Source organism: Bos javanicus, chromosome 4, assembly GCF_032452875.1.
Source record: "Bos javanicus breed banteng chromosome 4, ARS-OSU_banteng_1.0, whole genome shotgun sequence".
NCBI classification, from domain to species: Eukaryota; Metazoa; Chordata; class Mammalia; order Artiodactyla; family Bovidae; genus Bos; species Bos javanicus.
The window spans coordinates 32850614-32865271 of record NC_083871.1 but is presented as its reverse complement, the minus strand read 5'-3'; positions in this window follow the sequence as shown (position 1 = coordinate 32865271).

Sequence of the window (14658 nt, the reverse complement as noted above, 5' to 3'; positions counted from 1 at the left end):
GCTTGGTCTCTTCAAGGTGCTGTAGCAGGAGCCCACTGTTAGTCTGTTTCTGACAACTTGAACTTCCAACAAAAGTAGAAACACTAGATCAACTTAAATGAATAGAAGTCCATATTATTGAGCCGAGTCGTGGCTTTCATCCCTGCCCCATAGCCCTTCTGCTCACAAACCCACTGTGCCAGCACTGGGGTGATATTAACGTGTGATATGAAGATGCTCACACTTCATGCCCACTCCCACATGCCACTTGCCTGTACCCCTTTCACTTGATCTTTCAATCTTTGTCTCCACAAACCCCTTAATAGCCAGTCAAATCATTTTTCACCGCCCAAGAGTCCACATATATTCTAAACTCATGCCATTTCTCTTTCCACACACAGGGGTAGACTAGGTCACCACTTGAATCTCTGCCCATTGGAAAGATTTTCCCTTTGTTTGACTTTAAATGCCATCTATTTTCAGCTTGCACCCACAGAAGCAGCTAGTCCATGAACCAAGTCTGGGTTTTTCCTCCTTTTTCCAACTGGTCGTAAAGGATGGCCCATACACCTGTAGGCGTGACCTGAGAGAGATACAGCAGTGATGGATGGCATGGGGTCCGTGCTGCCTGCTCATGCAATTCCCACAAGCCCTCAGGTCCTGCTCTTGCTCAACCCTGGATGGCCCAGTCCCATCTTACCATGGATTACTGCACACCTGCTTCAAGTTATGACTCTGTGGGTCTCAAAGAATCCCAACTCAAGACTGCCAGTTGTAACCACATGAAGATTTTGCCCCATGGTCAAGTACGTCATCTCTCATACATCATCTCATAAAGTGAACTATTTTCCTTTTTCATACAATATGTAATTCTCCACTGAAGATGGCATGGCCTTACTCTAAAACCCAAGGCTTCAGTTGTGATTTCCCACTGGTGCTTGCCATAAACTCCAGCTTTCCTTCTACTGGAGTCTCTAGAGCCTTTGAACCTGCCAGGCTATATGACTGCAGAGCCCTTTTCTGCTCACAGCTAGCACCGATTTATGCCATTGTGTGGAAGAACCTAAATATATTCCAGTGGGGATATACTGCCTCTAAGATCCGAAGAGGCCTACTAGCCATCATGCTTCCTTCTTCATGTTTGGGAAGTTCAGGGGGCAATCGTTTGTCCTTTACTTTGGAAGCCACATCCTGGAATCCCTCTGACCAATGGAACTCCAAAAATGTTACTGATGTGAGAAGGCCCCTTAATCCTAGGGTATCTCTCGTAGGATATCTCTCCTACTCTTTAGGGAGCATGTGTGTCTCTTCAAAGTGTCCAATGTGCTAGCAACTTCTTGCTCATAGGATCTAATAAATACATTATCATTGATATAATGTATTAAAGTGACGTTCTCTGTGGCATCCTCTTCAAATTATAGGATGACAAAGGACAAGAAAGTTTAAACAGCTCTGAGGTAAAATCACAAGGGTATACTATAGTCTATTCCCTGTGAACACACACTGTTTCTGATCTTTTAGTTTCCTAACAGGGATGGAAATTATGCCAACCAATGTCTGCCCACCATTGACTCGAGACTATGTTCATTTGCAATGGAAAGGATACCACATATGGCACTTCAACTGCAGCTGAGCCTGTGACTTAGTGCAGTTGTAGTCTACAGTTGTCTTTCTCAACCCATATGATGGGAATCAATTAGCTTTTCAGTTCAGTTCAGTTGCTCAGTCGTGTCCAACTCTGCAACCCCATGAATCACAGCACGCCAGGCCTCCCTGTCCATCACCAACTCCCAGAGTTCATTCAGACTCACATCCATCAAGTCAGTGATGCCATCCAGCCATCTCATCCTCTGTCGTCTCCTTCTCCTCCTGCCCCCAATCCCTCCTAGCATCAGAGTCTTTTCCAATGAGTCAACTCTTCGCATGAGGTAGCCAAAGTACTGGAGTTTCAGCTTTAGCATCATTCCTTCCAAAGAAATCCCAGGGCTGATCTCCTTCAGAATGGACTGGTTGGATCTCCTTGCAGTCCAAGGAACTCTCAAGAGTCTTCTCCAACACCACAGTTCAAAAGCATCAATTCTTCTGCACTCAGCCTTCTTCACAGTCCAACTCTCACATCCATACATGACCACTGGAAAAACCATAGCCTTGACTAGATGAACCTTTGTTGGCAAAGTAATGTCTCTGCTTTTGAATATGCTATCTAGGTTGGTCATAACTTTCCTTCCAAGGAATAAGCGTCTTTTAATTTCATGGCTGCAATCACCATCTGCAGTGATTTTGGAGCCCAAAAAAATAAAGTCAGCCACTGTTTCCACTGTTTCCCCATCTATTTCCCATGAAGTGATGGGACCAGATGCCATGATCTTTGTTTTCTGAATGTTGAGCTTTAAGCAAACTTTTTCACTCTCCACTTTCACCTTCATCAAGAGGCTTTTTAGCTCCTCTTCACCTTCTACCATAAGGGTGATGTCATCTGCATATCTGAGGTTATTGATATTTCTCCCGGCAATCTTGATTCCAGCTTGTGCTTCTTCCAGTCCAGCATTTCTCATGATGTACTCTGCATATAAGTTAAATAAACAGGGTGACAATATACAGCCTTAATGTACTCCTTTTCCTATTTGGAACCAGTCTGTTGTTCCATGTCCAGTTCTAACTGTTGCTTCCTGACCTGCATACAGGTTTCTCAAGAGGCAGATCAGGTGGTCTGGTATTCCCATCTCTTTCAAAATTTTCCACAGTTTATTGTGATCCACACAGTCAAAGGCTTTGGCATAGTCAATAAAGCAGAAAGAGATGTTTTTCTGGAACTCTCTTGCTTTTTCCATGATCCAGCGGATGTTGGCAATTTGACCTCTGGTTCCTCTGCCTTTTCTAAAACCAGCTTGAACATCAGGAAGTTCACGGTTCACATATTGCTGAAGCCTGGCTTGGAGAATTTTGAGCATTACTTTACTAGCGTGTGAGATGAGTGCAATTGTGCAGTAGTTTGAGCATTCTTTGGCTTTGCCTTTCTTAGGGATTGGAATGAAAACTGACCTTTTCCAGTCCTGTGGCCACTGCTGAGTTTTCCAAATTTGCTGGCATATTGAGTGTAGCACTTTCACAGCATCATCTTTCAGGATTTAAAATAGCTCAACTGGAATTCCATTACCTCCACTAGCTTTGTTCATATATTATCTATTGGATAAAAAAAAATTTTCTGACCCTTAAGTAAGTCTTGGTCTGTGTAGTTTGTTTACCTTCTTGAATATCTCCTAAGTATCTCTAAACTCTCCTTCTTACCAATTATACAATATAAAAATTGATTAATATAAAGTTATTTTACCTTAGTTCCTTTGAAGGAAATAAAATAGCCATCTTATATCATTGAACAAGGTATCTATTTCCTTATGCAGGGAATTTCACACAGTTATAATTAAAGTTTATTTTACTCTAATAATTTTTACCCTTTATATATTTAGGAAACCTGAGCCTTACTGCAGAGATTCAACTTAACATAATTATTTTCACAGTCTATAGACATCCATGCTACAAACTGTTACCAAATGTCTATGCTATATGAGCATTATGCTAGGAGTTTGGGATAGAGGAAGACAAATGGAACAAAACAAAAACAGTCAGCAGTGATAAATACCACAAAGAAAAAGAAAGCAGGTTAAGGGGACTAGAGAATGAAGGGGAAGAGGTGTTATACAGATCAGGTAAGTATCTCTGAAGGAAACAAGACAGTGTCTCAGGGCACTGAGAAGCAGCACTCCAGGCAGGCAGATTAGTGAGTACAAACTGTACTGTCCCAGGGCAGAAGTATATTCTGCTTGTTCTAAGCAAGGAGATCAGTGTGACTGGAGTAGTGTAAGTAAGGGAGAGGCAAATAAGTAGGATATGAAGTCAGAGAGGAAACAGGGCCCAGATCGTATGGGGCCTATGGATTCAATGGAAAGATGACATGAGACACATAGGTAAATCTTCTAGCAACCATATTTTAGAAAGAAAAAGAAATGAAATTAATTTTAATAATGTATTTTATTTGACCCACCATATCTAAAATATCATTTCAATACATAATCAATACAATAAAATATGAATAACATTCTTACATTTTATCTTTCCTACTAAAAGTCTTTGAAATCTGATGGGTATTTTATATGCGCAGCACATCTACATTCAAGCTAGCACATTTCAAGTGCTCAATTGCTCAAGTGCGCATGTGGCAAGTGGCTACTGCATCGGTGCTGTTATAGACAAGTATAAAGCCTTTAAAGGGTTTTTAAATTTGTTTTACGTATATATATATATATATATATATATATATATATATATATATATAAAAGAAGAGAAGCAAAAGGCAAAGGCAAAAAGGAAAGATATACCCATTTGAACGCAGAGTTCCAAAGAATAGCAAGGAGAGATAAGAAAGCCTTCCTCAGTGATCAGTGCAAAGAAATAGAGGAAAACAACAGAATGGGAAAGACTAGAGATCTCTTCAAGAAAATTAGAGCTACCAAGGGAACTTTGCAAGCAAAGATGGGCACAATAAAGGACAGAAATGGTATGGACCTAACAGAAGCAGAAGATATTAAGAGAGATGGCAAGAATACACAGAACTATACGAAAAAGATCTTCAAGACCAAGATAATCACGATGGCGTGATCACTCACCTAGAGCCAGACATCCTGGAATGCAGTCAAGTGGGCCTTAGGAAGCATCACTACCAAAAAAGCTAGTGGAGGGGATGGAATTCCAGTTGAGCTATTTCATATCCTAAAAGATGATGCTGTGAAACTGCTACACCCAATATGCGAGCACATTTGGAAAATTCAGCAGTGGCCACAGGACTGGAAAAGGTCAGTTTTCATTCTAATCCCAAAGAAAGGCAATGCCAAAGAATGTCCAAACTACTGCACAATTGCACTCATCTCACATGCTAGCAAAGTAATGCTCAAAATTCTCCAAGCCAGGCTTTAACAGTACATGAATGACGAACTTGCAGATGTTCAAGCTGAATTTAGAAAAGGCAGAGGAACCAGAGATCAAATTGCCAGCATCCGGTGGATCACTGAAAATGCAAGAGAGTTTCAGAAAAACATCTACTTCTGTTTTATTGACTATGCCAAAGCCTTTGACTGACTGGATCACAACAAACTGTGGAAAATTCCTAAATAGATGGGAATGCCAGACCACCTGATCTGCCTCCTGAGAAATCTGGAGGTCAAGAAGCAACAGTTAAAACCTGACATGGAACAACAGATTGGTTCCAAATTGGGAAAGGAGTACGTCCACGCTGTGTATTGTCACCCTGCTTATTTAACTTATATGCAGAGTACATCATGAGAAATACTGGCCTGGATGAAGCACAAGCTGGGCAAGATTGCCAGGAGAAATATCAATAACTTCAGATGTGCAGATGACAACACACTTATGGCAGAAAGCAAAGAGGAACTCAAAAGCGTCTTGATGAAAGTGAAAGAGGAGAGTGAAAAAGTTGACTTAAAACTCAACATTCAGAAAACTATGATGTCCGACACTTTGTGAACCAGATGATGGCATCTGGTTCCATCACTTCATGGCAAATAGATGGGGAAACAATAGAAACAGTGGAAGACTTTATTTTGGGGGGCTCCAAAATCACTGCAGATGATGACTGCAGCCATGAAATGAAAAGACACTTCCTCGTTGGAATAAAAGCTATGACCAACCTAGACAGCATATTAAAAAGCAGAGATATTACTTTGCTGACAAAGGTCCATCTAGTCAGAGCTATGGTTTTTTCCAGTAGTCATGTATGGATGTAAAAGTTGGACTATAAAGAAAGCTGAGTGCCAAAGAATTGATGCTTTTGAACTGTGGTGTCAGAGAAGACTCTTGAGAGTCCCTTGGACAGCAAGGAGATCCAACCAGTCAATCCTAAATGAAATCATTCCTGAGTATTCACTGGAAAGACTGATGTTGAAGCTGAAACTCCAATCCTTTGGCCACCTGATGTGAAGAACTGACTCATTTGAAAAGACCCTGATGCTGGGAAAGACTGAAGGTGGGAGGAGAGGGATGACAGAGGATGTGATGGTTGGATGGCATCACCGAGTCAATGGACATGAGTTTGAGTAAACTCTGGTAGTTAGTGATGGACAGGGAGGCCTGCCGTGCTGCATTCCATGGGGTCGCAAGGAGTTGGACGTGACTAACTGACTGAACTGATAAAAAATATTTATATGTTTTATATATATATATATATATATATATATATATAAAAGAACAATATAATGAATTTAAAGTTGTCACCACCCAGTTTCAACCACCAGCAATACATGGCCATCTCTCCCTCCATGCACCTTCCCCAAACCTAGATTATTTTGAAGAAATATACTGAAGAGTTCTTCACAAAGGAATGACTTTTAACAGCTCACCTGACTGTCAAGTGGAGAATACCTTGTGAAGGAGAAGCACAGATGGAAACAGGAAGACTTGTTATGTTGTTGCTCAGTCGTGTCCTACACTTTGTGAACCCATGAACGGCAGCACACCAGGCTTCCCTCTTCTTTACTATCTCCTGGAGTTTGCCCAAACTCATGCCAATTGAGTCACCATCCCATCCCTTGTCTCCCCCTTCTCCTCCTGCCCTCAATCTTTCCCAGAATCAGGAAATTTTCCAATGAGTCAGCTTTTGGCATCAGGTGGCCAAAGTACTGGAGCTTCAGTTTCAGCATCAGCCCTTCTGATGAATATTCAGGTTTGATTTCCTTTCAGAGTGACTTGTTTGATCTCCTCACTGTCCAAGGGGCTCTCAAAAGTCTTCTCCAACACCACAGCTCAAAAGCATCAGTTCTTTGGTGCTCAGCCTTCTTTATGGTCCAACTCTCATATCTGTACATGACTGCTGGAAAAACTACAGCTTTGACTACACAGCCCTTTGTCTGTTGTGAGCCTGTTACAATAATCCAGGTGCATTTACAGCAGCTCAGTTGGAAGTGATGGCAGTGGAAATGGTAAGATACAGAGGACTGACTAGATCCTTAATATATATCAAAGGTAGAAACTGACAAGACACATTGGTGAATTGGTTATGGAATGTAAGACAGAGCAATCAGAGAAGACTTCACTGTATTAGGCCTGAGCACCTGATACGGTTGCCATTTACTGAAACAGGGGAGACTCGGAGGAATAGCTGCATGGAGATTAAGAGTTCATCTTTGGACTTAAGTTTAGATAACCTATTAGGCATCCAAGTGCCGACAGTGAATAAAAGTTGTATATTGAGGTCTGCAGTTCAGGGAAGAAGTCCAGGCAGAGATATACATTTTAGAGTGATTAGAAAATAGGTCATATTTAAATCCATGGGACAAGATGCAAGCTCTAGGAGATGAATATGAATGGAGGAGAGGTCCTGCTACACTCCAAAGTTGAGAGCAGGAAGAGAAGGAGGAGCTAAGAAAGAAGACTTAATCAAAGCCCCAAGTGAGACAGAAAAAAATAAAAATAAACACAAGAAACAGTAATGTCCCAGACAAGTAAAAAAGTATTTCAATATAGCAATACATATTACACATACACACACACAGCAATATTCAATATAGCACAAGTAACCATACTCAATATCTTATAATAACCTATAATGGAAAAGAATCTAAAAAAGAATACATCTGTACATGCGAGTCAAACACGACTGAGCACACACGCATATATATAACTGAATCACACTTTGCTGTATATCTAAAACATTGTAAATCAACTATATTTCAATAAAAATTTTTAAAGAAAGAAGTATTTCAAGAAGGAGGTGGTATAACAAAACAGAAAACTAAATTTAAGAAGAAAATAAAAACCAATGCCTAGAATTTGAAAACAAACTGAAACAAATGAAACTAACTGTATATCAGTTTGACAACAAACACAGAAAAAAGAATTATTCCAATTAGTCTTAGAGTGGCACCCCACTGCAGTACTCTTGCCTGGAAAACCCCATGGATGGAGGAGCCTGGTGGGCTGCAGTCCATGGGGTCACTGAGGGTCAGACACAACTGAGCAACCTCACTTTCACTTTCACTTTCGTGCATTGGAGAAGGAAATGGCAACCCACTGCAGTGTTCTTGCCTGGAGAATCCCAGGGACAGGGAAGCCTGGTGGGCTGCTGTCTATGGGGTCGCATACAGTCGGACACGACTGAACTTGGCAGCAGCAGCAGCAGCCTACTATTTTGTCTATACAGTCCTTTATACAATATATTCTTAGGACAAAAATACTGAAATGGCAAACAAATCTTAAAATACCTAATGTCGTTTGTAGTTTTATTGTTAATAGTAACAAATATATTATTTTGAAATTAACGTGTATATATTTTTAATGTAATAGAACTAAGAAACTATGTTAAAACTGCTCAAGACCAATGTTCAACATAAGAAGGTCAGTTAAAAATATCTTGTAATTTTACACTGTGGTCAGTTAAAAATATCTTGGAATTTTACATTGTGGTTCTAAGTATTGGTATGAATTTGTAACCTTTTTATTAAGTTACGTATTTTCTAGCTCTGTCCATTGAAAGTGGTGATAATCAAGTAGCAACAAGTTATTTTGTGGTCCCCAAACACCATTCCACAGCAAAAGAACTCAGGTGTTTTTTAACAAAATTAGTTCCAGGAAATGTACCAACTACATTTGGGATATCACATTGTGATAGAAAGGAAGGAAGCTATCAAAAGCTTCAATATTGACAAATTAAGTGAATACAGAAAACATCAAAATGTTCCCCTTTGACCAAAACAGAATAATGTGAATATCACACAATTGCAACTGACAAAAATACACTGAATGTGCAAAGTCACAAGGTCATAGTGATACTCAAAAAAGGAAAAAGAGAGAGAGATTTTTTTGGATATGATGGAGGTTGCTAGGTAACCAACACACTACTCTAAAATTGAATAATTTTAAGGAAATAACTGAAGATCTTTGCTGTATTTCTTGTTTGAACAGTATGCCAGGGTAATCAAATAATTCTAAAGGACATAGTAAAATTTCCTCTATACATAATAATTCTAGCTAATAAATGTAGACGTAATGATCAAACTAGAAACTACCATCTTACAACCCCTATTTCAAAATGAATCAATGATCATCAACAGATATTAAAATCATTAGTTAAAAGTTTGCTAGGAAACTTCACAGGGAAGAAATCAGGCTGAATTAAACACCTGAATTAATTAAGTCACCACCTGAATTAAGCATTACTAAAAAAGTGAGACAATCTGACACTATGTGGTTCTCCAGGTGATAAACAGTATGAAGTCTGTAATATCACTTATGGCTAGGCAAAAATCTGAAACAGAATACAATCAAGTCTTTAGATCTCACTTCTAGACAACAAACAGGACTACTCACTTTCTACAAGACATAAATAAAATAAGCTTCAGCTACCAAGATAATCACTTATCCCAGCATAAGAGCCCTGAGTTCTTCAACAGCCATAGAATACTGTTCCTGCTTTAGCAACTCAAATACCACAACCCAAGAGTTGTTGAGTAGAAGCATAAAGGTCAGAACTGAACTAGGCAAATGCAGCAACCTCAACGTAAGGGGCCAATTTCGACAGGGTACCTACACCTACTTCACAAACCTGGTGTGGGCAGATCTGACATAGGACACACAAAAATCCATGTCAATGGTAGAGCAGATACATTTGTAGAACAATTCTGTTTCCAAGAAGATCTGTCCATCATTGACAGAAATAACATTCACTGGACTGTAACCAGACACATCAACAGCTTGTGCTTCTGGTAAAGAAGTCAAGAAGCCACCAACAAAAGAATCCTTCATTATGTTTGCTCTCTCCAGGAGGTGGGAATGCAGATCTAACACATCACCAGGCTCTCAAGAGTAGCAGAGTGGCCTGCGTGTCAGCAGAGGCACCTGACAATAAGCAATAGCCTGTTTATAGGTGATTCATTCATGGACAATCAAAGTATGTTTGCCATTGTCCCTAAAATACCCACCCCCCCCACCCCCCACCCCATAGGATGGTAAGAATAAGCAATCAGGTACTGATGTGGAGCTGTGTTAGAAGCAGAAGCTGAAACCACATTAGTGTATTCATGTTCTCCATGGCATCCACATCTGTTAAGTGTCTTCACCAACTGGGCAACGATGGATCTCTTTTGACCAACAGCAGTGTAGATATGTAATAGTACAGCTTCCTCTTTTCATCAGAAGAAAGTGAAAGTTGCTCAGTCATGTCTGACTCTTTAAGATCCATGGACTGTGGCCCAACAGGCTCCTCTGTCCATGGAATTCACCAGGCAAGAATACTGGAGTGGGTTGCCATTCCCTTCTCCAGGGGATCTTCCCAACCCAGGGATCAAACCTAGGTCTCCCACATTACAGGCGGATTCTGTACCATCTGAGCCAAGGTGTCCTCCATTCTTGGAGAGTACCTCTGAAGTGCCAGTCTTCTGAAGACAAGTGTTAGGGGCATGGAGGTTCCTTTTAGCAATAAAGGATGATCTCAAATTTTGAACATCAGCCTGGCCTGCCAAGGGAGGGTGTACAAGCCACACAGCCCAAGGATGTGTGCACAAACAGCATCTTTGCAGCTCTCCTTGGATGCTTCCTCTGCAGCTGCTATCTCTAGACTGACTCCCAAACACTAACCAGAAGAAATCACACTAATATTTTAAGATCGTATATAAGGATTATGAGATAATTATATGAGAAAATATATTTTTAAGAAAAATCCTTATTGTAAAGTCATAACAAAAATAAATAAAAGTATAATTCACTACAAACATAAAATAATTCTTATATAATTTTTCTTATGAAATTTTAAAACATAGACAAAAGTAGGAAATGGTATTCTAAGATTCAACCATTGTTCACATTCTGTCATATCAGCTTTATGATCACACATACCAAAGATAACACTAGCAAAAAAAATGTTAATTGACTTTTTTTATTGAGGTAAATTGACATACAGCATTACATGTTAGGTGTACAACATAATAATTTGATATCTGTGTACACTGTGAAATGATCACAATAAGTATAGTTAACATGCATCACCAGAGTTATAGAATGTTTTTCTTCTGATGTGAGCTTTGATGTTTCATTACCCTCAGCAATTCTCAAACATGCAATACAGTATTATTAAATATAGTTGCCATACTATACATTACATCCTGACTTATTATCTTATAAATGGAAATTTGTAGCTTTTAACTCCCTTTATCCATTTTGCCCACCCTCCAACCCCCGCCTCTAGCAACCAACAGTCTGTTCTATCTACAAACTTGGTTTCTGTCTTTTAGATTCCACATGTAAGTGAGATCATAACCAGCAAATTTGTTTTAAAACATACATACAAAGGTATTTCCTTCAGCACTATTTGTTACAGCATAAAAACTGGAAACCAAACATTTATTAAAAAAAGGACTGGTGGCATGAATAGCCACCATGAAGTTCTGTGCAATGTTGGAAAAAAACTGGAAGACCTCTTAAATACTACTATGAAGTGATCTCCAGAATATATTTTTAAATGTATAAACTATGTCACAGACAACGGGTATAAAATGCTACCTTTTATCTAAGAAATAACTGAAGAGCAAAGCAAAAACTAAATGAAAAGCAACAACATTACAAACCACACTAGATATTATCATTATCAACAACTTTAACCCAATAAACTTGAAAATGGACAAGAAAAAAAATAGAGAAAAGCCAACTTACTAAAACTCACACAAAAAGAAAAAGTAAATCTAAATAACCCTATACCTATTAAAGAAAATGAACCCATAATTAAAGACCTTCCCCCAAAGAAATTTCCAAGCCGTATCACTTCACTGGTGACTTCTAAATTAACAAAGAAATAACATCAATCTTATAATGCTCTTATAGAGAATACTCTTCAACTTGTCTTAATGCACCAGAATAAACTCAACACGAAAACTGAAGGACTTACAAGGACAGAAAATTACAGATTAACTTTTCCATAAATCTATTGATCTAAAAATCCCTAAAACAAAATAGTAGCAACTGAATCCAATAACTTACAAAAGATATAATACATTACAAACTTGAATGCAATGTTGGCTTAATATTTGAAAATCAATCACTGCATTTCACCATACTAAAAGAATAAAGAAAAACATGCAAACTGACAGGAATATAAAATAGAAATTAAACACTGGTACCCGAGTTGTATAGTAAATCTAAAACAAATGTGTGTGTGTGTGTGTATGTATATATACACACACACATATAAAATTCTTCCCAGGGAAATAGGTAGCACTTGGTTTAGAATATTGCCAAAGAGTTACTCTCTCCTCTTGGCTAGGCCTTATTCTGTTTATAAGCAGCAATGAGATAAGTTTGGGGACATAAACAGACAGAGATGGGTCAAAGGGTCCCTTTATTCTCTGTTTTCAAGACAATGCTTTATCATCCCTTTGCTGGAAGAATTTACCTTTTTCTGGTGTATGCATGAGCAGTTCAGGAACCCTACTCACATGATTTTACCAGTTTGCTCCTAATCTACAACTAAGTTTTCTGGGCACAGTGGAGTAAATGTCCTCAAAGGAGTGAAGTGTTATGACTGTTCTATTACCTACCCTGAGCATGGGGAAGTGTGGAGATATCCAATCACACCGCTACCAGTGAGAATGCAAAAAGGCACAAACACTTTGAAAAAATAGTGCACTTCTTAATATACTTGCTATAGGATCCAGTAATGTTACTCCTAGGTATTTATCCAAAAGAAATGAAAATTTATGTTCACAAAAAAGAATGTTCACAGCAGTGTTATCATAACAGTCCCAAACTAGAAATAGCCCAAATGTTTACCAACAGAAGAAAACGTAATCTGTGTTATATGCATACAATGAAATACTACTCTACATTAAACAAATTACTGATGCATGCAACAACATAAATGAAAATCAAAAATACTTTTCACTTCACGATGACTGAAAGCAGCCAGACTGGTTCCACTTATATGAAATTCTAGAACGGGCAAAAGTAATCTATGGCGGAAAAAACTGCATTGGGGCGGGGAGGTTGGGATTTAACTAGGAACAGTATAAGGGGTCTTTCAGGTGTGATTTTAGTGTCATATATTAACAGTTAACAGGCTAATGCATTTGTCAAAACTCAGCTAAAGTGTGTTAAAATATGTGTATTCTACTTTATATAAATTTTACATCCAGAGAAGAAATTTTAAACACTGAACTCTAGTTAATGACACAAATGTTAAAGCACTTAGCAAAAAGTGGGTGAAAACTGTAATTTGCTTCAGCGAACATAAAAAAAGAAAATGACTTAATGGGTAGATATGGCAGACTATAACAAAAAAAACTAACAGTAGAATCTGGATGGTGGACATATTCTTTCAACCTTGCTGTATGTCAGAAAGTTCTGTAATAAAAGACTGAAAATAAATTTAAAGCTCTGTTGCCTCCTCTGAAATAGGTTCAGTAAGAAAGCTTTTCTCAGGTGGACACAGTAAGTAGCAAGTAAGCATAATTTGAAGAAAGAAATTTGTTACAGGACTTTGAAAAACACAAATCTTCATTCCTTTTAAGCAGTATATATAACTTGTCTTCACAATACTTTTGAAAGAACAGTCTTTTGTTGTTTTTGGTCACTAAGTCGTGTCTGACTCCTTGCAACCTCCTGGAATACAGCACGCCAGGCTTCCCTGACCCTCACTATCTTCCTGAGTTTGCTCAAATTCATGTTCATTGAGTCGGTGATGCCATCCAACCATCTCATCCTCTACTGCCCCCTTTACCTCCTGCTCTCATTTTTTTCCCAGCATCAGGGTCTTTTCTAAACAGTCAGTTCTTTGAATCAGGTGGCCCAAGTATGGAGCTTCAGCATCAGTCCTTCCAATGAATATTCACGGTTGACTTCTTTTGGGATCTCCTTGCAGTCCAAGGGACTCTCAGAGTCTTCTCCAGCACTGCAATTTGAAAGCATAAAATCTTCGGTGCTCAGCCTTCTTTATGGTCCACCTCTCACATCTATATATACTGGAAAAACCATAGCTTTGACTATATGCGCCATTGTCAGCAAAGTGACTTCTCTGTTTTTCAATACACTGTCGAGGTTCGTCATAGCTTTTCTTCTAAGGAGCAAGCATATTTTAATTTCATGGCTGCAGTCACCATCTGAAGTGATTTTGGAACCGAAGAAAATAGAATCTGTCACTGCTTCCACTTTTCCCCCTTCTACTTGCCATGAAGTGATGGGATCAGATGCCATTATCTTCATTTTTTTTAAAGTTAAGTTTCAAGCTAGCTTTTTCACTCTCCTCTTTCACCTTCATCAAGAGCTCTTTCTCTTCACTTTGTGCCATTAGAGGGGTATTATCTGCATATCTGAGGTTGCTGGTATTTCTCTTGGCAATCTTGATTCCAGCTTGTGATTATCCAGCCTGGCATTTCACATGATGTACTTTCCATATAAGCTAAATAAGCGGAGTGACAAAATATAGCCGAGAAGGGTAATGTCAAAGAATGTTCAAACTACCGCACGGTACTTAGTGTGACTTAAAACTATTAGTTGATAGTCATATTTAGACAGTGCCATGTTTCCTATAAAAAATGAGAAATGATTAATTGCACAGTAAGGGTTAAGTCTATAAAGAAAAATTTAATCAAGGAGCTCCCAGAACATAACTTGAATTTATTAGTAAAG